We start from the raw sequence: 25800 nt of genomic DNA on the forward strand, positions 1-25800 counted from the left end.
TTGGCCTGCAATTGTTCTGCCTCAGTATCTCATACGATCATAGCAAGCGTGTATCCCCAAAAGGTGGCTAATTCCTGTGGCCCTGCTTTTAAGCCATCTTTCTAATCTGCCTTTCTACGTGGGAAAAAGAAGCACCGAGCCCCAACGCACGCACAACGGGATTTCATGGAGTAGTTTTTCCTGATGGGATTGGAGTAATCAGGAAAGATTTTCTATCCCTCGTGAATGTCTTCTGGACCCAAAACTAATCGCCAAATTATGGCCTTGCCCACTTTTGTGTGCGTAACAGGAATCTGATTAAATTCTACCTGCTTGGGTTCCATGTGGCAGACAACTGATGGTGCTTCGGTTGTATTCAGTCAGTGAATTCAATGAAATGCGGTACATGACATGAGCCCTCAGAAAGCGTTGCTTAATTATAAATGGCGAAGTACTAAACTGTTCTATGATTTACCATTCTATCACAATTTCAACGCAGTTTTATCCCTACTATATTGCAGTTATTTGATTGGTTTCTTCACTGATTCAATGCACTTTATTCTTATAGAGAGGAAAGCACGACAAATAGCAAAAGAAGAGTTTCTGGAAACGTTGTCCAGTCGAACGCACGTGTACACAACAGGTGCTTGATGGCCTCCTACAATCTACAATAGACGCACGTGCCAAAAGCAGCTGTGTGATGATGCAGCCACTCCTGTTTTCTATCCTTCCAGTTTAAAGAACACACGTCCTACCCGCGGCTGTTGCTTAGTAGCTATGGTGTTGGGCTGCTAAGCAAGAGCTTGCGGGATCAAATCCCGGCAATGGCACAGGCATTTCGACGGGTACAAAATGCGAAAACATCCGTGTACTTAAGGTTAGGTGCACGTTAAAGAAACCCAGGTGGTCCAAATTTCTGGTGTCCCCCACTACGGCGTGCCTCATTATCAGATCGTGAATTTGGCTCGTAAACCGGATAATTTTTTAAAGAACAAGCGTCCTAATTTTTACCTCATGTATTTTATTGTTTAGTAGGCGTATGTAAATTACAATAATGCCGCAGCTCCTTCATTCTGAGTCCTGTACCATAGCGCACAGCTCAATGGCTGAATCATCAAGCATTGCTGTTTTATTATAGTACGTCATTTATGTTATGGCACCATCGAACTAGCACCAGGCGTCAAATCAGCTGAAGTGCGTTCATTGATTTCTTTACCAGCATTTCATTTTGGGCTTAGATCAATGACATATATTCGATTATTATTGAGCGACTGCTGCGCTGTGGTAGCAACGATATGAAGTGAGAAGGTCCATGGTCCACTCGGTGCGAGATCAGGCTAGAAATATTTATTTTATGCGGGAGCGTACATTTTTAGAGCGTACATTTCAAGTGCGAAACGTTGGCATGCCTACAGCTCACCCCTTTTATCCTACTTCTTGATTATAAACGTCAGCTAGCCCTCCACAGCTCCCTGGATTTTAAGACCATAGCCAATAGCTTTCAAATTGCACAGTTAAATTCGAGCGCGGTGGACAGCTAATAGAATCAGAAACGAAAGCGGAGTGCTGTGGTGATAATTTAAAGTTGGATAACGACGCACTCTTATAGACCGCTAAATATCACGCTCACAATCAATGTTTCAATTATTATGCTGCGCAGCTACTGCTATCAGCGCTAGGTGCTCTCACTTGTGTCGCCTCCCATTCCCTTTCTAAGACAAAACTTACCAACGGTGGCCTAATCAGATCAGCCATATTGAACTTACCATGATCAGTGACCGACTCAATGATGACGTTAACTTAAGAGAACATTGCAGTTTGGCGGAATATAAGCCAGCACAGCCGTCCTTATACTTCCCTGTCAATACTTGGGAACACTACATAGACTTGAAATAATGCGTGAAGCGGCTCTCGAGAGGTGTGAGATTCACTGCAACCTACATTATTGATGTGAGTGGACCCATTGGAGCTAACTAATGTTTTTCTGCATGACTGAGATCTAGTCTAAGCAGCCGCGTTTACGTATGGCAGGACAGGCCCATTTGACTGCTTTCAACTAATTTGACGTTCTCGGGATTTGTTCAGCGCGCACCTTCTTGCTGCTCAAAGAGTGCTCTGAAATGATAAAATATTGATTTCGAACAGAGCAATTAAATGCGCGATATCCTTTGTAGTACCCTTAGCTCCATGTCTTTGATTCCCTGCAAGCTCGCTTGTTCTTCTGAAAAATGTAGTTATCTTTTGTGCCACCCATATCAGCGAACCGTGGCCCATACTTCGATCGCCTGCGCCACTTCTCATTTGCAGTTCGTACTTTGCACGGTGCAGCTATGATTAGAAACTGCACGTGGCAGCAGAAGTTGTATAAGCGCACGCGAACACAGCTGCTTTCCTCAATTTTTTGTACGTGGAAGAGAAACGTCTTGCAGCTGCGCTTATATAAGGTCACAAGTTATACGGAGCGTTTCATGGGCATGATGAATTAACTGTAGAGCGCCGAAGAATGAGGACAGACGAAAAGAGCAGAGAGGGCGAGCGCTTTTCTTCTGTCCTGTCTTCACCTGGTGTCGTATTTCGGCGATCTAGTTATTTCGTCATGTCTTACATACTCGCGCAAGCTTCTGTGCTTTTGAGGTTCCATGGACGTTGTAGAGGCACTTGGCATTGCAGTGACGTAAAACGCTTCCCTTGCTTCAACGTAACTTGTTTCTAATCTTAAAGAAACTCTTTTATCCTACGTGTACCTTCTAATAGAGTCGTTGCGCCAGAATAACGAATTAACAGAATGAAGCGAGTACACACACACAGGACAACGGGCGGAAACTGTCAGCTGTCAGCGGTTGTCAATTATCAACTATCAACAGACTCACTTTTAATCGGTTCAGTATGTTCATTCGTTATTCGTCCGCACAAAGCTCAAGTAGGCTTAACTGAGTATCGCACTGCAGAAGTTTCGTCGTGTTTCCTTTCCACAGCGAGGCCGGAAGCCAGCCAGGTTCCTCTTCGCAGTAAATGGGGGGGGAGGTCACTAACCAGAGCAAACTGGGCGCCACCATAATCCACGCTCAGCTGCTATCAGCAAGCTTGTTCATCTGTTCAAAAAAGCGTTGACATAGTGGCAGTACTTATTTTCTGAAACGTGTTGCACCAGTAAAAAAAAACGCATGTTCTCGCTTGCAGCAATAATCATGGAGAGATATGCATCTCGTTTGCGGAAGCGTCGAGCTCGCTCAGCAGTGCATTCCGAGTCAAAAGAAAGTAAGTGGAATGCATGCTCTATCGCGCTAGAGTACTCGCATGAGTGCTAGTACAGGCATGTTATGAAACTCTTGCGCAAAACCAAATATTTGTGCACAACGAATCGTACATTCTCATGTTGAGCGCAATGACCTCCAGTATAACTGCTTTCGGTCAACCTACTATCTCGAGGCACCGTTCATTGAGCTAAATCTCGAAACTCTGACATCTTCCCCCCTCCAAATTACCTCTAAAGTAAGAAGGACGACGTTGTGCTATTAGAGTTCTGCGCCTAAGCACCAAAACTTCGTTAACCTAGCACGAAAATCACCGCCCCTTCCAGCCCGTAAAGATGGCCAAACAGCGAAGCTGTGTTAGTTACACCGAGTGTTAAACCACGCAAGTCAAACTTCGCAAGCAGACTATATTTTGAATCTTTTGTTTCACCAGTCTTTCTCTTCATTTTCGCTTTTGCGTGATTTGCGTGGTGAGCATGCTTTAGGAATGATGCCCTTTAAACTCGGCTCTTTTGGCGCGCAGCTCGAGGTCGGCCCTACGACGACGAATCCGCTCACAAGCCAACTATCGCTGACGCTCACGGTAGGCAGCGTCTTCCTCGGGCGTACGCACTACTCGTGGTCTTCCCATAGCTGTAGCTGGAATGGCATGCAAGGTAAATGTACCTGGTAGCGACGCTTCCATAGGAGCTTATACGTTCGAAACATGGCGGTTCATCGGTGGGTCATGGGGCTTAGCTCCATCTGTATGTGGAGGGAACACTCCCGTCGGAAGAAAAAATAATGTGACGCCATATCCGTTAAAAACAGAGGTGACGTAATTTTGTTTTCGAAGGCGCGAAATTTGTTTTGTTGGCCTGACTCTAGAGCTATAAATTCAAGTACACCGCCATTCGACTCTATGGGCGTTTAGAGTTTTCAGCGCGGAAAGCGATGCAGGAAAAGGCCAGCCGTACGGTTGTCGAAGTCGCACCCCTGCACAAAACATACTTTCTTTGAAGGCTGACGAAAGCTTTAGGTGTAGAGTGCTGATATCGTCGGATGCCAAGCCCGTCGGCCAGCGCAGTCGCACGAAACCGACTACACAATCTGGCGGTAGTAGCTCACTACTTTTGACTGAACATGTTTAGAAGCGATGAAGCTTCTAAGGCAAACTACGACAAGCGAAAAAGGGCAACGTGTGAGGGTGGGGCGTACTTCAACAGTTGAACTTTACGAGCGCGCCTTTCTGCACATTGCAAGACGTGCATTGCATCGCGAGTGATAGCGGCGTCAACGCCCCCTGCAACGATGGGCGCTGAAAAGAAATATATTTATTAATAATCATAAAATGAAGTAAACATGTATTTTGTTAATTCGTCGCGGATATATAAAATTGACCAGGAATTTTATTTTCGTTGAATGAGTCTAACTGTGTCTCGCTTGAATTTAAAAAAACTTTTTCTTTCCCAATGTTTGTTGCCTCCAAACATAATCGCGATTCAATCGCTGCTCCCATAACCACCCTTGCTGATGTCGGTGACAATTCGTACTGAACCGCTTTTCGCCCGAAGCTTCGCGACCTATTTGGATCGGCCTTGTGGAATGTGTGGAACCACTAATCCAAAGCTCCCTATATTGGGCACAAGGCCCACCACTGAAGGTGGACCTTGGATTGGAGTGGTTGGATTGGTTTGACAATAGGCGGAGCTGCATTCTTGCTGGCGCAAGTAGTGCCGGTATTCACGCGCTCCTAGCATCGCGTTTCAATAGCTGGGCACCATTCCTGGGCCGCAAACCGCCAGCACGACATTTCTTTTTTATTTCGTGGCAGGGTAGAATCAATCGCCGATATATTCGATGCCGATCGGGCTCTGTCGCCTAAAATGCAGCGTGTGGCAACCGCATAAAATTCGTGTATAAGATAGCGTTTTCACATGGGGAAAGGGGGTGACTCCAACCCCTTTCCCCCTGTTGAGCGCTTCTTTTCCTCTCGCTAGGTCACGTGGTCCCTGTTTAGCGAAGTCCGACAATGACGACGCAGGGTACGTATAAACAGCTCGCTGTAAAATTATCGCACAGAAATATTAACCGGGATTCTTTAGAAAGGTTTATCAGAACATTCAGAAAGACTTCATTCATAATCTCTGCAGAGAGAAACTGCATGACGACCAATCATCTCAACTCAAAGCAGCAAAGGCAGCTGTGAAGCCCAGCAGGCCGCTTTGAAGCGGTCTCTTGAAACATTATAACTGTCAGACTGATTTCCTCACGTATGATTTAGTAGACGCTTGCTATCACAAGCAATATATGAAGCTAACAATTAAATAATTCCGCCCGTTACAGCAAAACGCAGTTCCAACATTGGGTGAAGACAGTTTCGGAGTTATCACATCGATAATTTACTAAAGAAAGCGTTGACAATTTCTTGGCGATGAAAAATGGCTTGTGATAAATTGTAGTATCGGTCTCTGTAGCACATCCCAAGCATCCCTTTAAATGAAGCTTTGGTCACCACCAACCATTAGCGACTTCTTCCATTATATCTTCAACGTACTTGTCACTATCTGTGCATGCCCACTGCCGTGGCGGCTACTAGTCCAAGAGACTTTGTGATCCTACAGCACTTTTGATTACATTTGCCCTGTGGTAGTCTTGTTTATTAGCAATGGTTTTTGCGGGATTGTACTGGTTGCCGAAAGTATCTATCTGTAAGTTTGACGGGTGATAAATATGTTCTGGGAAGTCGCACTGATGATATGAGCACCTCAGCTTCGATAGAACTTGAATTCTCTCGATTCTGAAGCCGGCGTTCCATTCAATGTGCCATCAGGACTTTACTTTCTTTCTTTATTAAAAAATATACGTGCACAAAATACATTGTTGGGCCACTTGGCAATAGAGCAATCACATACACGGCACATATCACACGAATTCAATGCGAAAATTTAGGATAAGGAGACCTACGCGCGCCAGGGGGAAAGAATGTGATTCTGCGTTTTGTGCTCACCATGCTGCGATCTTGTACTTTTGAAATACAGAACATACATTACTCTCATTATACTCTTTAATGCATGGCACGAAATCAACAGCTGCGCGAGCGAGACTTTATTGGAACTTTTAATGTCTGTGTAGCGTGGACATAACTATGTGTTCAATTTTGACATTTATGCCTAGAGCGCTGCCTTTTTCTTGTCTAAAGCGAGTGCAACAATGCTGCTACAAATGGACGATTTGTGCTTTAATGACTCCCATGCACTCTTCACTTGAATATGAGTAGCTTGGGAAACGTTCCACTGCTGCAGAACCACTGCGCGGTTGTCGCAAATGCCTCATTCCTCATTTATAGCTCAGATATAGACCAAGAATGCTGTAAAAGGTCAGTGACTGCTTAATTTGACATCATGCAGTGCTCAATGGAGTCAAGAAAAGATTGACGTGGAAGCGCGTTAGAGAATATTAAGAGAGAGAGAGAGACATATTGTGGGCGCTTGTGGCCGCAAACGCGAGGAGTTATGTTTGACACCATAGTACTCTTGGCAACGGATGCTGAATGTGTGACAGCCTTTTAGGTCGTGATCATTTTCCTACAATTGCTTATTATATATTATGCTATAAACTCTAAATGATGCGTCGTGATATGACAACACAAGGCGTACAACTAACTAGGTGTCTTGAGACTAACGAAAGTTTCGAAAAGGCCATCCCCCAAATGTACGCATCTACTGCATCTAATGTGTGCTTGTATGCACTGGTGTGTCAGTGGTCCTGTACTCTTTCAGGAGTCCAAGATTTTTGTCTCACACATATATCGGTATGATATCTAAAATATTGCGCTTTCCCCGAGTGTTCCAAAATATTGACAAGCTCAAGCAGCGTATGGTTTTGATTACAGGGATGCAGCACGTGTGAAATTATTTAAACAAATATAAGCGATATATGGTACTTGCGGTTCTATTTTCATGACTCCTATTGCGGAACAGGCTATCGCGCAAGAAGCGTGGCAGAAAAAGCTCTAAGGCACTGCTGCTGCTTTAGGCTCGATAATCTTTCAAAGCGTTCTTTGGAGAAGTCGCTTCTGTTCATTAAAAGGTGTTGACTGTACACGTAATCATAAACGGTACCTGAGATAATCACCAGAAAGTCTTCTTCGCACATCAATAGCTTGTGCGCAGCGTTCATGGCACATTCAACACATGGTTACTTTGATCATGAGTACCTCGTATGACATCAAGAAATGGGAAGCCATAATCAGTATATATCTGCTCTTAAGTGAAAATCCCTATAGGAATATAAACACTATTGCGTGTCATGAGGCTTTCATGCTTTGCAGACGAGTTCCTGAGACACCAGGACCATGAACACTTGAAGGTAGCGCTAACATGGCCGAACAACTAAACTTTTAGGCTGTGCATGCATCGTCTTGCCTCCGGCATATCGTAAAGCCTACTCATGTTACCCGCTATAACTAGCACGCTCCTGCTTATATGAAAGCAGTGATTCAAAATGATGTCGATAAAACCTACCAAACCTTTTAAAAAATTGAACAGTGGACTGAGTGAATGCCTGCAATCGAAAAAAAAGGTGAGGTGCCGAAGCCATTGCATTGGCCTGGTACTGGGATTATTAAAAGAGGCATGCTACTCTTCATAACACGCAACCAGAAAGGGACAGGGTCAGAGTAGGCGTGCCAAAAGGAAAGTTCACAGAAATTAGGTCATTAATATTAACTTTATCTCTTCATATTTGCGTGTCCTGACTTGCTAATACCTATTGCCGTTCTTCTCGCACTACGAGAATCCACACGACATTAACATTTTCTATCGTTAGTTTCGATGCCTCGCAAGCACGACTTAAAAAAATATATTAGTACTTCATGATTCACCCGGACTCCATATACATCAGAATTTTTAGCAATGTTATTGACATGCGAACTTATAAGGAAACGTTTGTTTGTTTTTGGTATCCTTAGCCATTTCATAAGAATGGTGCTCACCACCAAGCTTCTTAGTCTAGTTTGTTACCTTTAACTACAGTACTGTTGGCATAAAGGTTCTTCATTTACCAACATTAAAGAGAATGAGGCTGTGGACTAAACAGATGCGCAGCCATACTACAATCGGAACTCTGACCAGACTAACTCGCTTGGTGCCGGCATTTCAGTTCTGCGGGGGGTGTTTGTGCCATGGTTTGTTTGCGTCATGGCGAACACCCAGCTACGTGCTACCAAGAGTCCAGACTACGGTCATCAAAAGCGTAATTTTCTTCTGCTGGCACAGCACCAACAGGTAATTTATGCTGCACACCAGAAGCACCGGCTCCTGTTGCTCCGCCTCCTGCAACTTCGCTCTTCCCTTGCTGATGGTTCTGGTCAGACAGATAGGTTGGCGAAGATAAACTCTCACTCTCCGTCACAGGCTGCTGTTGAGTCAGAAGGTCATCCGCTGCCTGCTCGCGTTGGGCCCAAATATGTGTCATTGGGTCATAGATGCCGGGATAGAACATTGGATATCCAATCGGTATCAGACTCTCTCCGTAGAATGGTTGTTGTAGTGCAGTGTAAATTCCATAGCCACTTGGATAGTTACCAGCTAACAGCTGAGCAGTACCTACTACAGGCAAAGAGTACGGAAACAAGCTGCCTAAGGAAAAGATATTCGGCAGGCCACGGAAAGTTTTTCTTCTTAGTTGCACACCAGAGTTAATAATCCTATACACTACGCTCCTTTTTTGATTAGTCGCAACACCGGCCGTGCTTTCACCTGGTATTATGCTTCCTTCTACAGTTTGTTCCCTGTTACCATCACGCGCTTTCGAATCTTGTCCTGTCAAATCTTCTGGTTGATTCTTGGAAGCAACAGTGGTGCCAGGAAGAGGAGCAGAAATTGTTGGTTTCTGCAATTCTGGAGCGTGCGACAGCGGTATCTTTTGTGTCCTATTCACCCCACCATCGTGTGTCATGCGACGGTGACGAGTTAGCGAGACCTTGCCTGTCGAATCTTTTTCTTTTGGTTGCTCTTTAGAATGAACCGTGGCACTTGAATCAACAGCAGCCGCTGCTATCTGTAACCCTGGAAGCCTTGAAAGTGGCTCGTTGTGTGTTGTCCAATTTACTGCACTGGGCTGTGTCACGCTACCGTGATGCGTTTGCGAGCCTTGGTGTGTAATAGTCATGCTTTGTTTTTGTTCATTTTTGGAAGAAACTGTGGAACTAGAAAGAGGAACAGACGTCGGTGCTCTCTGCAACCCTGCAGTACTTGAACGCCGCTCCTTCTCATGCACCCATTCAGTCGCACCAGGTTGTGTCATGCTAACGTTACGCGTTTGCAAAGCTTGTCTTGTGAAATCTGTATTTCCGTTTTGGTGCATGATAAATGGCACAGTGGCAACGGAACTAGGAACCGAAGCTGTTGCTGCCTGAAATTCGGGAAACCTTGAGAGGTGCACGATTTGCGGTGTGCGGTCAATCCCCTCAGGTTGAACGGTGCTAGCGCCAGGCGTTTGAGGGCCTTGGCCTACGAAATGCATGCTTTGTTGATTAAGGGAACCAAAAGTGGTACCAGAGAGAGGAACAGAGCGTTGGTCTGTGAAACCCGTCCTTTGTTTTTCTTGGCTGAGGTAACCAAAAGTGGAACCAGAAAAAGGAACAGACGCAGTTTGCCTTTGAAATTGTGGACGCATTAGGAGCACATGGTTTTGTTGCGTCCGACCAAGTGCGCCGCGTTGAGCCGCGCTGGCTTGATGTGCTTGCGATGGTTGGCCTGTGAAATACATGCCTTCCTTTTCTTGATGAATGGAGGCCACATTGGCACCCGAGAAAGGAACAGCAGCCCTCGATGTCTGAAACGATGGAAACATTGAAAGCGGCTCGTTTTGTTGTCTCCAGTCAACTATACTAGGTTGCGCAGTGTTACTTGGACGTATTTGTGCGCCTTGGCCTGTAAAATCTATGGCCCCCTTCTGTGAATTAGAAGGACCAAAATCAGCACCAGAAATTGGAACAGGAGCCGTTGTTCTCTGAAACTGCGAAATTCCCGAGAAGAGCTCGTTTTGTTGAGTCCAATCAACCGCACCAGGTTGTGCCGTGTTGCCACGGCCTGTTTGCCAGCCTCGACCTCGGCTTTGCGAACCTGTGCTTTCTGCTTGTTGATTAGTAGAGGCAACAGTGACACTAGGAAAACGTAAATGAGCAGTTGCTCTCTGCAACTGTGGAAGCCTTGACGACGGCTGCTTTTGTTGTGTCCAGACAACCACATCAGGTTGAGCTGTGTTGGCGTAATGCGTTTGCGAACCTTGGCGTATGAAATGTGCGTTTTGGCTTTGTTGATTAAGAGAACTAAATGTGGGAACAGAAAGTGGAACCGAGACGGTTGCTTTTGGAGACTCTGGATGCTTTGAGAACACCTCGTTTTGTTGCAGCCAACCAACAGAGGCTGTTTTGTGCTCCCTACCACCCTTAGACCCAGCGCCTAATATTTCTATCTGTCCAAGATAATTCTCATTGTTCACTGTGTTTTGGCTTTGTTCATTAAGAGAACTAAATGGGGGAACAGAAAGAGGAACAGAAACGGCTGCTTTTGGAAACTTTAGATGCCTGGGGAACGCCTCCTTTTGTTGCACCAAATCAACAGAAGCGGTTTTCTGCTCTATGCCACTTTGAAGCGGACCTCTTTTCCCACCTTTTGAGCCATAGCCTAATATTTCTATCTGTCCAGAATTTTCATTGTTCATGTTAATTAGGTGCCCGCCGAATGCCGTCCCCTTTGCACTAACACCTCCAATATTCGGAAGTTCCCCTACTGGAGGTCCGACACCGGGAATACCAGCTGGAGGACCAGTTCCGCCTAATTTTCCTATATCAGGTAGTTTCCCCACCGGTACCCCAACACCGGGAATATTGCTTTCTTCTTGGACGCTACTGGGTAGGCCTCCTTTTTTACTGCCCCCTTTCTGCAATATTTGTTCATCGGGAATCCAATCCTCAACCACCTTGCTCGACGTCAGGCCTTCATCGCCTTCCTGGCCTTTGTTTAGGTCAGGGATGGTCTCAGTGCCTTGCTGCCCAGAAAACCAATCCTCCATGTCAACTTTCGGACCTTTCTCGTCGTTCAGACCTCCCAGACCCGAAAGCTTTTCGTCACCATGAATTTTTTTCCACTGACCAGAAGTACCTCCCAGTTTGCCTCCCAAAAATGAATCTTGGAGCAGCTGTGAACCCTGATCTTTTGTACTGTCCAATTCGCCGGGAGAAAGAAATTCTTTAGTGCCCAGATACAAGTTATCGTTCCCTTTAGGCGCAGCCTGTTTCGAGCCCGGCTGCCCCTTGTTCAAGCGCCAAATATTGTTGCTAGCAGAAGCTTCCTCTGTCTCGACTCCTTGCCCCCCTTCGAGGCCAGTTTCTTCAGGATTCAGCACTGAAACCAGGCCATTTTTATGACCGAGATTTCCAAGCGCAGGAAACCTTTTAGCACCCAGATACAAGCTATTATTGTTCTGTTCATGTATAGAGTCTTGCAAGCCACCCTCGCCGTTGCTTGAGCCCCGAATATTCGCACTACCTAAAGCTCCTCCCTTCTGGCCACCTTTTCCACCCTTAAAACCAATTTCGTCAGGGTGGAACGCTGAGATTTCACCATTTTCGAGACCAAATGGTCCTACCGGAGGGAATTCTTTAACACCCAGATACAAACTATTGTCAGGTTTTTTAGCTGTGGAACCCTGCAAGTGAGGTTGGTCCTTATTCCAGCCCCAGAAACGGCCACTGCCCGAAACTTGCCTTTCATTATTACGCTGGCCACCCTTGAGACCAACTTCCTGTTGACTAAGCTGTGAGCCTTCGCCAGCGATATGACGCAGGTCTCCGAGGTTAGAAAACCGATCTACATCGAGATACAAGTCTTCGTCATTTTTTTTAGGCACAGAACCTTCAATGCCGCGTTGGCCGGTGTTCCATCCCCAGAAGTTGCCGCTTCCAGAAATTCCGGTTCCGTGACTTTCCTGACCGCTCTTCACGCCAATTTCTTCCTGACCTAGATTTTGTCGTCGGCCTTTTCTTTCGCCCAAATCTCCGAGGGGCGGAAATCCTTTAGTGTCCTGGAACAAATCATCGTCAACTTTTTCAGGTACCGAATCTTCCAAGCCAGCTTGGCCCTTGTTCCAGCCCCAGACGTTGTCACTGCCGGGAACAACTTTTCCCTGAACAATTTGACCCTCATATAGGTGATGTTTGTCTCGACCCAATTGCAAACCTTGGGCTTCCTTGTTACCCAAGCCTCCTAGGGTAGGAAATCCCTTGCTTCCAAAAAACAAGTCATTATCAATTTTTTTCGGCACCGACACCTCCAAGTCCTGCTGGCCCTGATTCGCGCGCCAGAAGGTGTTCGCTCCAACGCCTATTCCTTTAACACTTTGGGCTCCCTTCGCTTCAGGTTTTCTGTCAGAGCCTTTGTCTTCGTCAGGGAAACTGCACATGGATTCGTGTATGCACCAAACACGGGTGCGAACGGTGCCAAACGGTGCCCTGAGAACGAAGCCTTTCTTGCAGGAGCAGCCGGGTCCTTCGTTCGTCTCTGAACAGCTGTCTTCGCGAGCCACGTTGCACACACGAGGGCAGCGTTCGCGCTCCATCTCAAATGTCATGTAAGCTGGACATTTCGGCGGGCAGGTCTGGATTGGGACGCAGGGTCCTTTCTTGTACTTCCTGCAAATAAAGGAACGCCAGCGTCAGTATTGTTAGGCCTTCATAAACTGAACCATGGTAATGAGGTCCGCTGGAGCAAAATAAATCATTCTCTGTTTGGAAATGCTGATGGGGGCATCGATAACGATTACTTTTCAACATTGCAACAAAACGTTGTATTTGATGGCTTTTAATAATACATTTTTCACATCACAAAACAATATATCCACTATGACGTAGATCACAACGGGCGGCTCCGAAATATTACTGCTTAGCTGGGATTTGTCATGGTGACCTAATCAAACCACCCAAGCTTTCTTGTGCACTGCGCCATTATGAGTGATTCCCGCTATGGTGCAAAATCAATAGCAAAATATGGTGAGGTAACACCTGTACTGCTCCCATCGTTCTGCCTCCATCTTAATGCGTCTACCACGGCTACATATTTTCTGAGTTGACCTCGTGCTCGACAGTATATAGTGGAATTCAAATATCCATCTCATGGGGTATAAGTCACGTAAAAAAAGCTAGGAGGCTGATTTCAAGTGTAAAGGGGATATAAAGGCGATAGCTAAAGGTTTAAAGCCATGCCTCTTTCATAGATGCGTTAATGAAACCATTTACTAAAGCAAGTAAGTTTTCTTGCTTTCTATTGGCACTAGAATCTGATATATAGAGACTTGTTAGGCACATTTCCTCAGACATCTGTTCGAGGTTTTGTATTCATTAGACGGAGAACCTGACGGCCGGCACAGAGTAGTATTTCGTTGTACTGTCGCGCACGTATTGTTTCAGTGCTTACAGTACAAGGCTCTAGTACCTTGAAAAACTGACCCTAGATCGCGTGTATAATGGCATCATCACGTACGTGTAGTAGGCGAATATTTGCACGACTACAAATTGCTTGTTTTTTGGTGAGCGGTTTTTCCCTGTCAATCGCTGTCAAAATTATATCGCTACTCGCAAGACGCGCGTTCATGTATTGGAACTCTCTCGAACGTTACCGCCAATTTTGTAGGCCGTTTTATCAACGGCGCCACCATTTTTCGATCACATTGTAATCTATCGTACGGTGCCATGCTGGCATGTGGATAGAGCTACAGGGTCCATAGCGAAAGTACTGTTTACAACGAGTGGCAAGCTTTCGCGTTTTGCCGAGACTTGTCAACAAACTTTTGTAATTGGGAAACTTCTTAGCGTGTTGACACTACGCTTTGCGCGTCGACATAGCCGTAATGTGGGCGACCATCCTAGAGGTGTTGCCACAGCTCTGCCCGTGCTCTAAGTACGAGGCGCGTAAACTCCGAGCATAGTCGATACATAACTTACGTGGAACGCGTTGTTACTGAGGTCTAGCCTTCAGGCCTGTTAAGGTTTAGCGCTAGTCCTGTCTCCATCTAGTGTTCATCTGTGTCACTTCGCACTACAATCCAAGATTATGTTACCATACCAACTCGCCCAGGTGTCTCCGTATGGCATGCCGTATACCATCATCAGCTAAATTCCAATCAATGTAGCTAGCGAAACTCCGGTTAAATACGTTTTGCTTGCTTTCGCGCTCCTAAAATTTTTCATGGTGCAATTTTCTAAGCATTGTTTACCTGCAACTAGGGCTTCAAGCTTTGCAAAATAGAAGTGTAAAATACTTCGACTGGAACAGCTGTTAAAATGGAGTACTCAATAAAGCGACCTGGTGAATGCGGTCGTGAATATGCCACGTTAAACAAGACGTACGCAACGCGTTGAAAGAATATGCACAATCTTACGTATCGAGTGTGCCTCAGCAAGGGCAATTCTCCTACTCAAGAGCACTGAAAAGCAAGAAACCGCTCTCGGAAGCAAGAACATTATTTTCTGAAGTAATACAGCGCGCAATGCGTATCGTCAGCCAGTTCACTTGCCGGCGAGTTTCAGAAGCACGGGAGAGGCTCTCCATGGGAGAGACCCATCTGAACTAGGGGCGATGGGCAGACGGTAGGCAAGGCTTTGGTTACAGAACAAAAACTGACAAGAACAACGACACGTACTGTCTTCATATACGCCCCCGATCACCTTCAACCAGAACGTTGTTTTCCAAGCGTGATAATCTTATAACAAATTTCAGGATAGTGACTTTAATACAAGTGGACGTAGAAATAGTTGACTATTCGCACTAGTTGACCGAGTCGAATACGCACCCTTCGTTAATATCCCAGACTGATAATAAGTGCTGAGGCCGTCGACGTGCGCTCACTGGAAACGAAATCTTCGGAACATACACAAGGCGAAGCTGATAGCATCAAGTCTTTTCTGTTTATGCTGGTAGTTCGAAGACGAGGCTTAGCTGCTACCAAAGTGGTGAAGTCCACGAAGTAACCGCGGCTGAAGATGCACTTCACGTGCCCTTCTAAAAAACAGTTATTGTAGCCGAATGCAGTAAAATGGTAGCACGTTGACTTTGTGTCATCTGACATCGCAAAAATTACAGATAGAAAACCTTACAACCACAGTAATTCACCCTCACACCGCCACCGTTCCTAGCTGTCTCTGTGAGAATCGGCGATCCGCACATACAACTTCGTCGAGGAGAACGGCGCGGCACCCGCGTTCTGAGTTATAAATTCCTCATCGCCAATTAAACGGTCAATTGAACTCTTGTCTAATCAGACTGCATGCGTGATGCGAATAGGGTTTGCATTCCGGAATTCACGTGAGCATCAGCGATTACACTAGATCTAGGAGAAGTGATGGATAAAGAGATGATGCGCTTGACCCATAGATAATACTTCCTCGACCGATGCCTGCGCTTGGTGCTACCGCGCTTTGAGTGGCACCCGTTTTTCCTGTGCCCAAGTTCGCCCAATAAAATATGAAATTTTTTACTCAAAGTTTTTCTACTGTCTGTTTCTTAACTGTCGCTTCAACGTGACATCTCGCAGAGGTACTTTTCCATGTTTTACCAGAGGCCCCGTACGAACTCGATTCTTGCTTACAATGTTAACGTCACCAGCTATCAGCAAGTTATGGGCAGGCTGCAATGATTTCTGTCGGCATACGAGCACCTTCCTGAGAAGACCGGGAAGTTCACTCCCACGACCGCTCAGGTACTGCGGACACTGATCGTGCTGCAGCAACACAGGGGCTCATCGGCCTTCTGAGGATGACCGCTTGAAGACCCTCAAAGCTAGCTGAAAATATATGAAAGAGTTTCTATGTTCAACAACTGGAACTGCGGTGACATGCAGCGGCATGTGTATTTATGCTTGGAAGACGCCGTCAGGACATGGCTCGAGAGCTCGTCCTGATGGCGGTACACCGTTTCTGCAGCACCTTCATAAGTACCTTCACGAGCACCGTACGAAATAAGACAACCGAAGCTCCACTAACGAAAAAGTGCGCGAAAAAGACGTATACGAGAAAAGGGAAACGGCAAACACGGGCGATTTTCTTTTCTCTTTTCTCGTCTACGTCTTTTTCGTGCACTTTTCCGTTGAGATGGAACAGCACCAACTCGCCCAACTCTCAGTTTCGATGACGCTCTACTAGAAGTTCGTATGCAGCTACTTATTAAAAATATCATGGAGGATTACGATACTTCCTAATGCGAAATTTGAGTGCAGCTCTATACGTGTTCTCATTTCCTGATATGTTGGCTGACATGGACAGTCGACCTCGTGCGGCAGGTGCCTCGCTTATATGAAGGTCACGGGGGCACGCGTGGGCGCTATTCACAGAAGCCGCCACCGACAAAGCTCCCAGACGACGTGCGCAACTCTGGCGCCATTCCGCAGCCACCGTCGCCACAATACGCTTTCTTTCTCACGCTCTCACCATACCCTCCTCCGCTTTGCGCCTCGAGGCTCCGCGGCACTCTGCTCTCCGCTTTCCTCCTCGCACCTCTTCTCTCTCGCTGCTTTCTTCAACCCTCGCTGCATGCTGTGTTTGCTCTGATCTTTCGCTGTGCTCGTTCGCTTGCTTACGCCGGGAACGCCGACGCTCGCCGTATGAATGGGCGCCTGACAGCTGCGCTTTAAAAAGTAGTGGTTTTCACTGAATGAATCCCTCACGTCTTTCGACACACCAAACCTAACACGTCTGAAACGAAGAAAGTTCGCTTTCGGATGCGCATTGCTAAACAAGACCTCTTTGCCAGATAATGCGCAACCCACCCAAGACAATCACGGATTTGCCTGCCGAATCCAGAGCCACCAATAAGACGCTGGAAATGGGCGCAAAGATTTGTGTACGACTAGGCTTTATAGCCAAACAGGTTCTCAGGCCGCAGTGCCAACTCCAGGCACTTGGTTTCAGAGTCCTTACAGCGACCATTGGGTACATTTTGCGCGAATAACCGCGCAAATTGTTCCCGTGTTGCAGCCTCAACAGGCTTCGATCTCTGCCATTGTCCAAAAAAGATCTAGCATTTCTTCCGAGTTCCCAAAGTGCAGCCCGAATTGCCGCAACCCCAGCCGGAAGTGGTGGGCGACGCCGCTGGCGCCCACCGTCACGTTCCCCCGCCGTGCCCGCGTCAGGGCGCGTGGCGGAGCTATTCCGCCGGCAGCCGCCGCTGCCAGCACCCACGTGGGCCCGCGCGAAGCCCCAAGAAAGACGTACGTGTGGCGCACCCCCGACCGCCGCCTGCTCAATTATAGATGAAGAGAAGCCAGCAAAGTGTGCCGTGCGCATATCGCGAGATAGGACTACGAGGCTTCCCCATCAACGTGTCGTGCACATCAAGGCCAGTGACCACGTGACACCACTGGCTACCTGGCAACAACTCAGGGGAGACATCGACGACCTTCCCATTCACAGTCGCCAGGCCGACCGTAGCTCGCCGCAGTGCCTGCTGTGCACGGGTCCTACCCGGGGCTTGTCCGTTTCCCCATATTCGGAAATTGGAAAACAGCAAGTGATGGACGTGCGGTTGCTGTTCGTCGAGACGCCACACATTCTCCATCAGCGACAACGTCGCTGCAAAAGCCATCCCGACGACGTAGCAATGATATGCCGCCACTCAGGCAAGGCCTCGAAGCCGAGAATATGCCGCTTAAAGAAGACCTGATGTCGCGATGTAGCATGACTGGGACAACGCGATGCAGTCGTGATCTTACGCCATGACCTAACTGAAATGCAAGGCAAAGAACCACTGACCTCAACGTGCTTCTCGACGGCTACATTGAACTACTCTATAAGACACAGGAGCCGACTAGGCTGTCATCAGTGGATGCTTCGCTGCCAAATCGAAGAAGGTTAACACTTCATGGCAAGGCCCTCAAATCCGGGCAGCTGGAGGTCACCTAATAAGGCCCTTTAGAATCCGCATGGCAAGACTCACAGTTCATGACCGGAGCTATTTTGCAACATTCGGTATCCTGCAACAATGCCCACGGGACGTATTTTTCAGCATGGGCTTGCTGAGTCAACACAGGGCAGTCATTGACCCAAACTCAAAGTCAATAACGCTGACTATAGACCAAGCGATTTGGCCTGAGAAGGTACTTCGGCACGATGTCTTAAACGTACTCGACAACCAAATCACTATCACGCCTCGCGCAAGCACCATAATTTCCGTCAGCTCAGTAGCAGTCGAAGACATGGGAATCAACGTTGAGAGCGATTACCACCTGCTGCTCGACCGTGACATCGGCATCGCAAGAGGAATCGTCTAATTACAGGGAGGAAAAGCGCATGTAAAGGAGACAAACTTTTCGTCGGGAATGTAACCAACCCAACAAAAGCACGAAGACCACCTACACGGAATTTACGGCAGTCGGCAATGGGTTTGTTCTCTCGAATTGTATCCCACTTTCCTCGATGGCCCAGTTACGTGAACAAGCTTTTCGATTTTAATACGAGTCTTCCCAGGAATACACAGGACTAAACAAGAACAGCGTAAAAGCATCCGCCAAAGACACAAAACTGCTTTTCGACATCATCAGATTTGGCGAGCACCAGTGGCTAAGCATCGCGTAATAATTGAAGTAAGCGCATGACCACTCCGCGAGTTCCCGTATCAACTTTAGACATCAGAACGAAAAGCCATAAAGCCACAAGCTGATAAAATTCTGCGTGGTGAAATTATCTAGCCGTCGAAGAACCGATGGGTGCATTTTGTGGCTTTAGTGAAGAAGGATCGAAGTCGGCATTTCTGCCTTGGGTATCGTGACCTGAACATAGTCGCGAAGAAGGTCGTTACCCTGTCCCACGGATAGACCACGCATAGACCTGCTCTGAAGCACAGAGTATTTTACAGCGAAGCTGCCGATGGCTAGGGGAAACCGTTTGTTAGTGAGCAGAAACCCCTTCTCCACAAGGCGAGTGAGTGAGCGCAATGCCGAGACTGAGGGTGCGAAAAAAACTACAAAGGCACATAGAACGTCAGTTTTTTTTTTCGAATTGAAGCGCGGTTTCAGCGGCTACCTGTGGCGGAAACTACGTGTCTGTGACGTAGTTGTCTCCGACGTGGAGCCACAAATGGACAGAGATGCTCTCGCATCGAAGCACGCGTTTAGCGGCCACAAAGGGAAAGAGACCGCTCTCGCAACTAAGCGCGGTTGTAGCCGACACCTGTGTCTGTGACGTTGTGCCCGTCCGATGCGGGGAGAGAAACTCATTTTCACTCCAACGTTGCCATGGGACGGCCGTGAGTATTTCGTACTCCCGAGGAAGATCGAACGTACGAGGAACGACGCCGAGAGCAGCGGCCGGAATGTGACCGTCGACGTCGTTACGCCGTCCCGGCGGTAAGAGTTCAGGCGTTAGGCCGATCCGGCTGCCCGGGACAAAAGGGTGCCCGCGGAGCCGAGCACAAAAGACGGCCTCGAGACGGCGACGACGATGCCGACGCCGATAGCCGTAACAACCACTTCGCTGGTGACAAAGTGAGGTTTCGGAGAGACTTCTGGACCGTCACTTTGGATCGAGCTGCCGGGTGTGCGACAGACTATGGTTCGACAACGATCTGTCCAAAGTTAACGGAATTCGATCTGAGGAACAACAAGCGGCACGATTCCTCTCGTAGCAAGTGTGCCTGCGCTGCTGAAAAACACTTCCGTGTAACTCAGGGTTGCATGTGCAGTCGTACCACCGTGCCGCCTAACACAGCTTCGCTGGTGAACCACATTCACAGGGTGGAATGAAGTTCCAGTTTTTTGGTCTACAGGTCTCAAGTCTGGTTACTGGCAAATTAAAGTCGACAAGAGGGATCGAGAGAACACCGCGTTTACCACGCCGGACGGCCTCTTCGAGTTCAAGGTTGTACCATTCGGGTTTTGCTAAGCAGCTGCAACGTTATAGCACGAGATGTGCACTGTGTGGCTTAGCTTGAAGTGACAGAATTTTGGCGGTCTCGTTTGATGACGTCATCGTCTTTGCCGCAAGCTTTGACAATCACCTCAGGTGGCTTGGAACTCTTCTGGAGGCACTGCTGTCATCCTGGCTTAACCTGAAGTCGGAGAAGCACCACTTCGCAAAAAAAAGAACTCCTGTCCCTGGGCCATGTCATCAAGTCTGGAGCTGGTCCCGGCCCGGGAAAGACAGCCGCCATGTCAATGTTTCCACAGCCTGTCGAAGGATGGCGGCACGCAGAATCTTTCGCATGCGTGCCTACATTAGGCACTTTGTCAGGAGCTTTTCCCGCTTTGGCCTGCCTATTACTCATCGAACGAAATCAGACCTTGATTTGTAGTGAGACACACCGCAGGTCGAGGCATTTCAAGAAATAGAACGACGACTGCAATCGCCACCAGTACTTGCTCATCTCGACGAAGGGGCCCATACGGAAATCTACACCAATGCAAGTAGCGTAGGGCTTGTTACTTTGCTAGTCCAAAGGAAAGACGGACTTGAAAAGTAATAGCTGACGTTAGCCGGTCGCTGTCGGAAGCGGAAGCTAAATAGCCTACGGCCGAAAAAGAATTCCTCTCCATCAATTAGGCTATGGCAAAATTTTGGTCTTAGCAGTAGGGTAGAGAATCCAAAATTGTCAGCTACCGCAACAACTTGTTTTGCATTGGAAACCTAAAGGACCCTTCAAGCTACCGCGCACGGTGGAGCATCAGACTGCAAGAAATCAACGTCACCGTGGTCTCCAAGTCCGTACGCAAACACTTGGATGCCGACTACCTGGTTCGCGCTTCCATCGACGCGCCACCGAAAAACCAACAAGGCGGAGACGTCAAGCTCGGAATCATAAAAGCTGATGACTTCACCGAACAACAACGAGCCCACCCGCAACTAAGAAACCTTGTTGATTACTTGGATGGTAAGAGCTACTTTGCACCCAGGCCATTTAGGCGCGGGTTGTCCACGTTTCCATTACAAAGCGACACCCTCGTAAAGAACTTGTCGCTAGTCCATGCCAACTGCCGTCTCGTGTCGTGGTGTGTTCAGAAATGCGGCCTGAAGTTCTGCAGCTTCTCTGTGATGGACCAGTGCAAGGTGACCTCAGGCTTTTCTGTAGCTCGCAAGGATTCAGGAGAAGTATTAGTGGCCGTTCAGCACAATGCGTTGGCGGGCTAGTTGGTCGTGCCTGAATGCCAGCGTCAGCCCTTGCGTTCAAACATGCCGAGGTGGTCAGCGACGCAAGGCAAAACTGACAAAGCCTGCGCGATTGCTAGAGCCAATGAAGCCTCCTTGCTAACCGTTCCCGCAGATCTGAATGAACTTACTAGGGCCTGTGCCGACGTCAGCGTCTGGGAATAAGTGTATCGTCATCGCTGCCGACTCCTTACCCCCTACGCCAAAACGAAAGCCCTGCCTAAAAGTAGCGCGGTCGAAGTTGCGAAATTCTTCGTGAACATCGTGCTGCAACAAGGTGTTCCAGAAGTCCCCATCGTGGACAAAAGAACTTTTACAGTGCAGTTTACTCAAGCTATACTGCAATACAAGCAGACAAGTCAGCGGAGGACAGCGACCTACCACCCGCAGACGAATCTTTTTTAAAGAATGCCTGAACAAGACACTCGCCTACATGTTGTAACAAAAAACCTCGACGTCGAGCACAAAGAGGATGCCGTCCTTCCATGCGTAACCGATGCGTACAATACGGCAGCGCAAATAGCAAAACAGATAACACCGTTCAAGCTGGTTTCCGAAAGGAGTCCGGCACCGACGCCATGCTGCCGAACTTCTGCGACGAAGACAACCTCGACGTCATCGCATACCTTCAGCGTGCAGAAAAAGCTCGACAGCTCGCCTGACAGCACATCCGCCTGCGCATAAAGAACCAGCAAAAAATCGACAACTGGTACTACAATCATTCACAACGTTACTTGGAATACCAGAACGGCGACCATCTTTGGATATGAATGCCAATACTACGACGTAGACGCAATGAAAGTTTTCTGCAACACGTTTTTCAGAATGTGCAAGATATTCCGACGTCTCCGCGCACTGCACTGTGAAGTCAAGCCCGTGGGCATTGCGTAATTACAGCGGCGCCACGTACGAATTGAGCTTATTCACGTAGCACGCCTTAAACCATTCGACAAGCACTAGCTTAACCTCGGACTTCGTTTCTTACTTCTCTTGTTAACTTTAATTTTGTGCCCGTACCTTTTTCTTTAGTTTGTTGTTTTGTTTGGAGAATATATGTAGATTTTTCGAAGGATTTTGACCACCTGAACCACAAGTTACATTTAAAAAATCTTCAAGTATACGGCTTTAGAGGAACGTCATTGATGCTTTTAAGCAGCTATCTCGGAAGTCGACAACAGTATGTTGAAATAAACGGTCACCGATCCAATGTTAAAACTCTCTCTTCCGGCGTACCGCAAGGCAGCATTATGGGCCCGTTTCTTTTTAATATATACGTGAATGACATAACACAGATAGACAGAGAAATAAAAATGGTCATATATGCTGATGATGCCAGCCTCTTTTCAGCCTCGTCTGCCTCGAACGTGGTCATGAAAGCAAATACAGCAGTTAGGCAGCTTGAGAAGTGGACAAAATATAACGCTCTAAATATTAACACTTCCAAAACAAAGGCCATTATTTACCATCCAAAAAACAAGGATGTTCATATCAACGACGATATCATCCTTAATAATTTTAAAATAGAGATAGTAAATTCCTTTAAAATACTAGGTGTACTTTTCAATGAGAAAATGACGTGGGATGACCATACAAATTACGTAGCATCTAAACTGTCACGTGTCACTGGATCGATTTGCACTCATAAGCACCTCCTCCCTATAGAAGGGAAATTCCTACTTCATAATTCATTGTTCTGGTCCCATCTAAATTATTGTCATTTGGTCTGGGGGAAACATCCCTCACGAATCTACGAAAATTACACGTTCAGCAGAAAAGAATGCTCAGAATAATATACAATGTAGCATATGACCACCCATCTAAACCGCTCTTTATGAAAGACAACATAATGCCGATTCATGATCTGTACGCATACCGCCTAATCACTAAATACATTACCGACGTCAAAAATAACGTCTCGTTCATTGCACAACTGCCATCACTGCAGAAAATAAATTTCACGTACGCAACCAGAAACACAGATATTTGGTACATACATTCATTCAGAACAGGTTACGGACAGCATATGCTTAGAAACACTCTTCCACATCTCTTAAACCTGTGCCAACATTACAATTTAAATCTCCAACGCACCCGGCCAAAAGATTTGCGTCATTTTGTTTAAGTTATACGTGAAATGGCGGCACCTTCTGTTTGAAATGTACGACATGCTATTATGCACATTCCTTTGTTTTTGGAAGTGTACATTTTTGTAAAAATTGTCGTTTGTGATATTCCTTTTTGTCTGTACTCATATGCTTGCACTGTTTGCCTTTTCTTCTAAACATCATGTATTGTATCGGGGAGGCGAGAGCCTGTCAAGCTGGATATCTAGCTTTTTCTCTCCCCCTTCCACATCCTTGGGATGGAAAATAAAGGCATTATTATTATTATTATTATCCGGACGATGTTTTTAAGAGAAGGCGTTGACACGCGTATAAAGTGTTGCTTTAGAACGCAGCCTTTAGGCACCCGCTTTTGCGGTGAGCGTCGGCGTCGGCGGCGTAACCGAGCGAACGAGCACCGCCAAAGATGAAAAAGCGAGTAATACTTGTTGGGGGGCTAGTTGGTGCATGTTTCCTTAGAAGAGGGTTATAGCACCGAAAAAACACAACACACTCTCGCATTAACACAACACAACTCTCGCATTAAAACCCCAGGTGGGCCTTTAATCCCTCCCTAGGCATGCTCTATATTCATTCAGTGGTTTCGCCACGCAAAACTCAATAGATTTGTTAATCCCGGAGACAGCCTAATCAGTTAAAAGAAAAATACAGAAGTGTACTCATCCATAATTTTGTGCAACATTTTTTTCGCAATCGATTCTGTCATGCTCATTACCAAAGGACTTTAAAGTTAGCAAGGTGGTTCCATTATTTAAGCCTATCTACGTGCGTTCACCTTTATATTAGAGGTCAATTTCTCTAACAAGTGTGCCAAGCAAAATTCTCGGGCATATAATATACGCTAATCTCGTCAACTACCTAGAAACAAATTCATGTTTTTCATCTCGTCAGCATGGGTTCCGTAAATCGTTTTCCTGTGATACTCAACTTATTTCATTTACACATGGCATCTGTGCCGCGTTGGATAATGGATTTCACATTGACCCCCCCCCCCCATCTTCTTAACTTTTCTAAAGCATTTGATCTCGTCTCTCACCAATTACTTTGTCTAAAATTAAGTACACTTAACATTGACCGGAATATTATCTCATGGATTGAACACATCTTATCCAATAGAACACAATTTGTCTCAGCTAACAATTTTGACTCTTCGCGTTGTCCTGTCAGTTCCGGGATGCCGCAAGGTTCTGTTCTCGGACCCTTGCTTTTTCTCATTTATATTAATGATTTGCCTAACCGTGTAGCGTCCTTCATAAGGTTATTTGCAGACGATTGTGTCATTTAAAAAGTAATACGATCAAATTCTGACACTCTAAAACTATAATCTAATTTAGACAAGGTAACTAACTGGTGCGACACTTGGAAAATGCGACTTAACAGCCCAAAGTGCAAACTAATGAGGATTTCCCGCAATACTGCTTCGTCTAACCTATCCAACTATCACTTGAAGAACTCGGTACTCGAAGAAGTCAGTTCATATAAATACTTAGGCGTCCACATAACATCTAATTTTTCCTGGCAAACACACATAAACCACATCACTAACAATGTTAACCGTACGCTTGGTTACCTCCGTCGCAATTTCTCTATGGCACCCGCTAACTTAAAGCTACTTCTATACAAAACACTAATGCGTCCTAAGCTTGAATATGCCTCTTCTGTATGGGACCCTGGCTTGGATAACTTAACAAATGCAATAGAATCTATACAAAATCGTAGCGCGCGTTTGATTCTTACTAACTATTCTCGGACATCAAGCGTAACATCTATGAAGGCTACTTTAAACCTCCCTCTCCTCTCATCCCGTAAGCACGCTTATCACTGCTGCACAGAATTTATTATTACAATCCGGAATTAAAAAGTGTACCTTTGTCCGAACCTGCATGCATATCATCTCGTACTGACCATCGGCATAAATTGAGCGTTCCACACTGTCGCACGAACCAATTTTTTTTACTAATTTCTTCCTAGAACTACCAATGAATGGAATCATCTGCCGGCGTCAATTGTTAACATAACCGATACATCTGCTTTTAGAACTACTATTGAAGAATACTTTTGTTAATCCGCACTTTCTAATTTTTTTCTTGTTATTATTACACCCTGTTATCTGCACATGCTCTGTATTTTGTTCCACTCCCTTCTGTAACGCCTTCGGGCCTTGAAGGTACGATAAATGAAATAAATGAAATGAAATGCGCGGCCACGTGGTTGACGTGCTGAGTATCTCCGCGCCTTGCCGTCTTTACTGGCACGCTTAATTGCTATG

At 46.5% G+C, this 25800-nt stretch overlaps 1 long non-coding RNA gene across 1 annotated transcript in view; it reads right to left on the bottom strand.

Moving 5' to 3' along the window:
• Positions 1-6041: 6041 nt before the first annotated feature.
• Positions 6042-25800, bottom strand: part of LOC142564105 (uncharacterized) — a 36643-nt gene continuing 16884 nt past the window's right edge. The window contains exon 3 of the long non-coding RNA XR_012824488.1: positions 6042-12912. This is a non-coding gene — a long non-coding RNA (uncharacterized LOC142564105). The remainder of the gene's footprint in view (positions 12913-25800) is intronic.

The sequence above is a fragment of the Dermacentor variabilis genome, chromosome 11, assembly GCF_050947875.1.
Source record: "Dermacentor variabilis isolate Ectoservices chromosome 11, ASM5094787v1, whole genome shotgun sequence".
Classification (NCBI taxonomy): Eukaryota; Metazoa; Arthropoda; class Arachnida; order Ixodida; family Ixodidae; genus Dermacentor; species Dermacentor variabilis.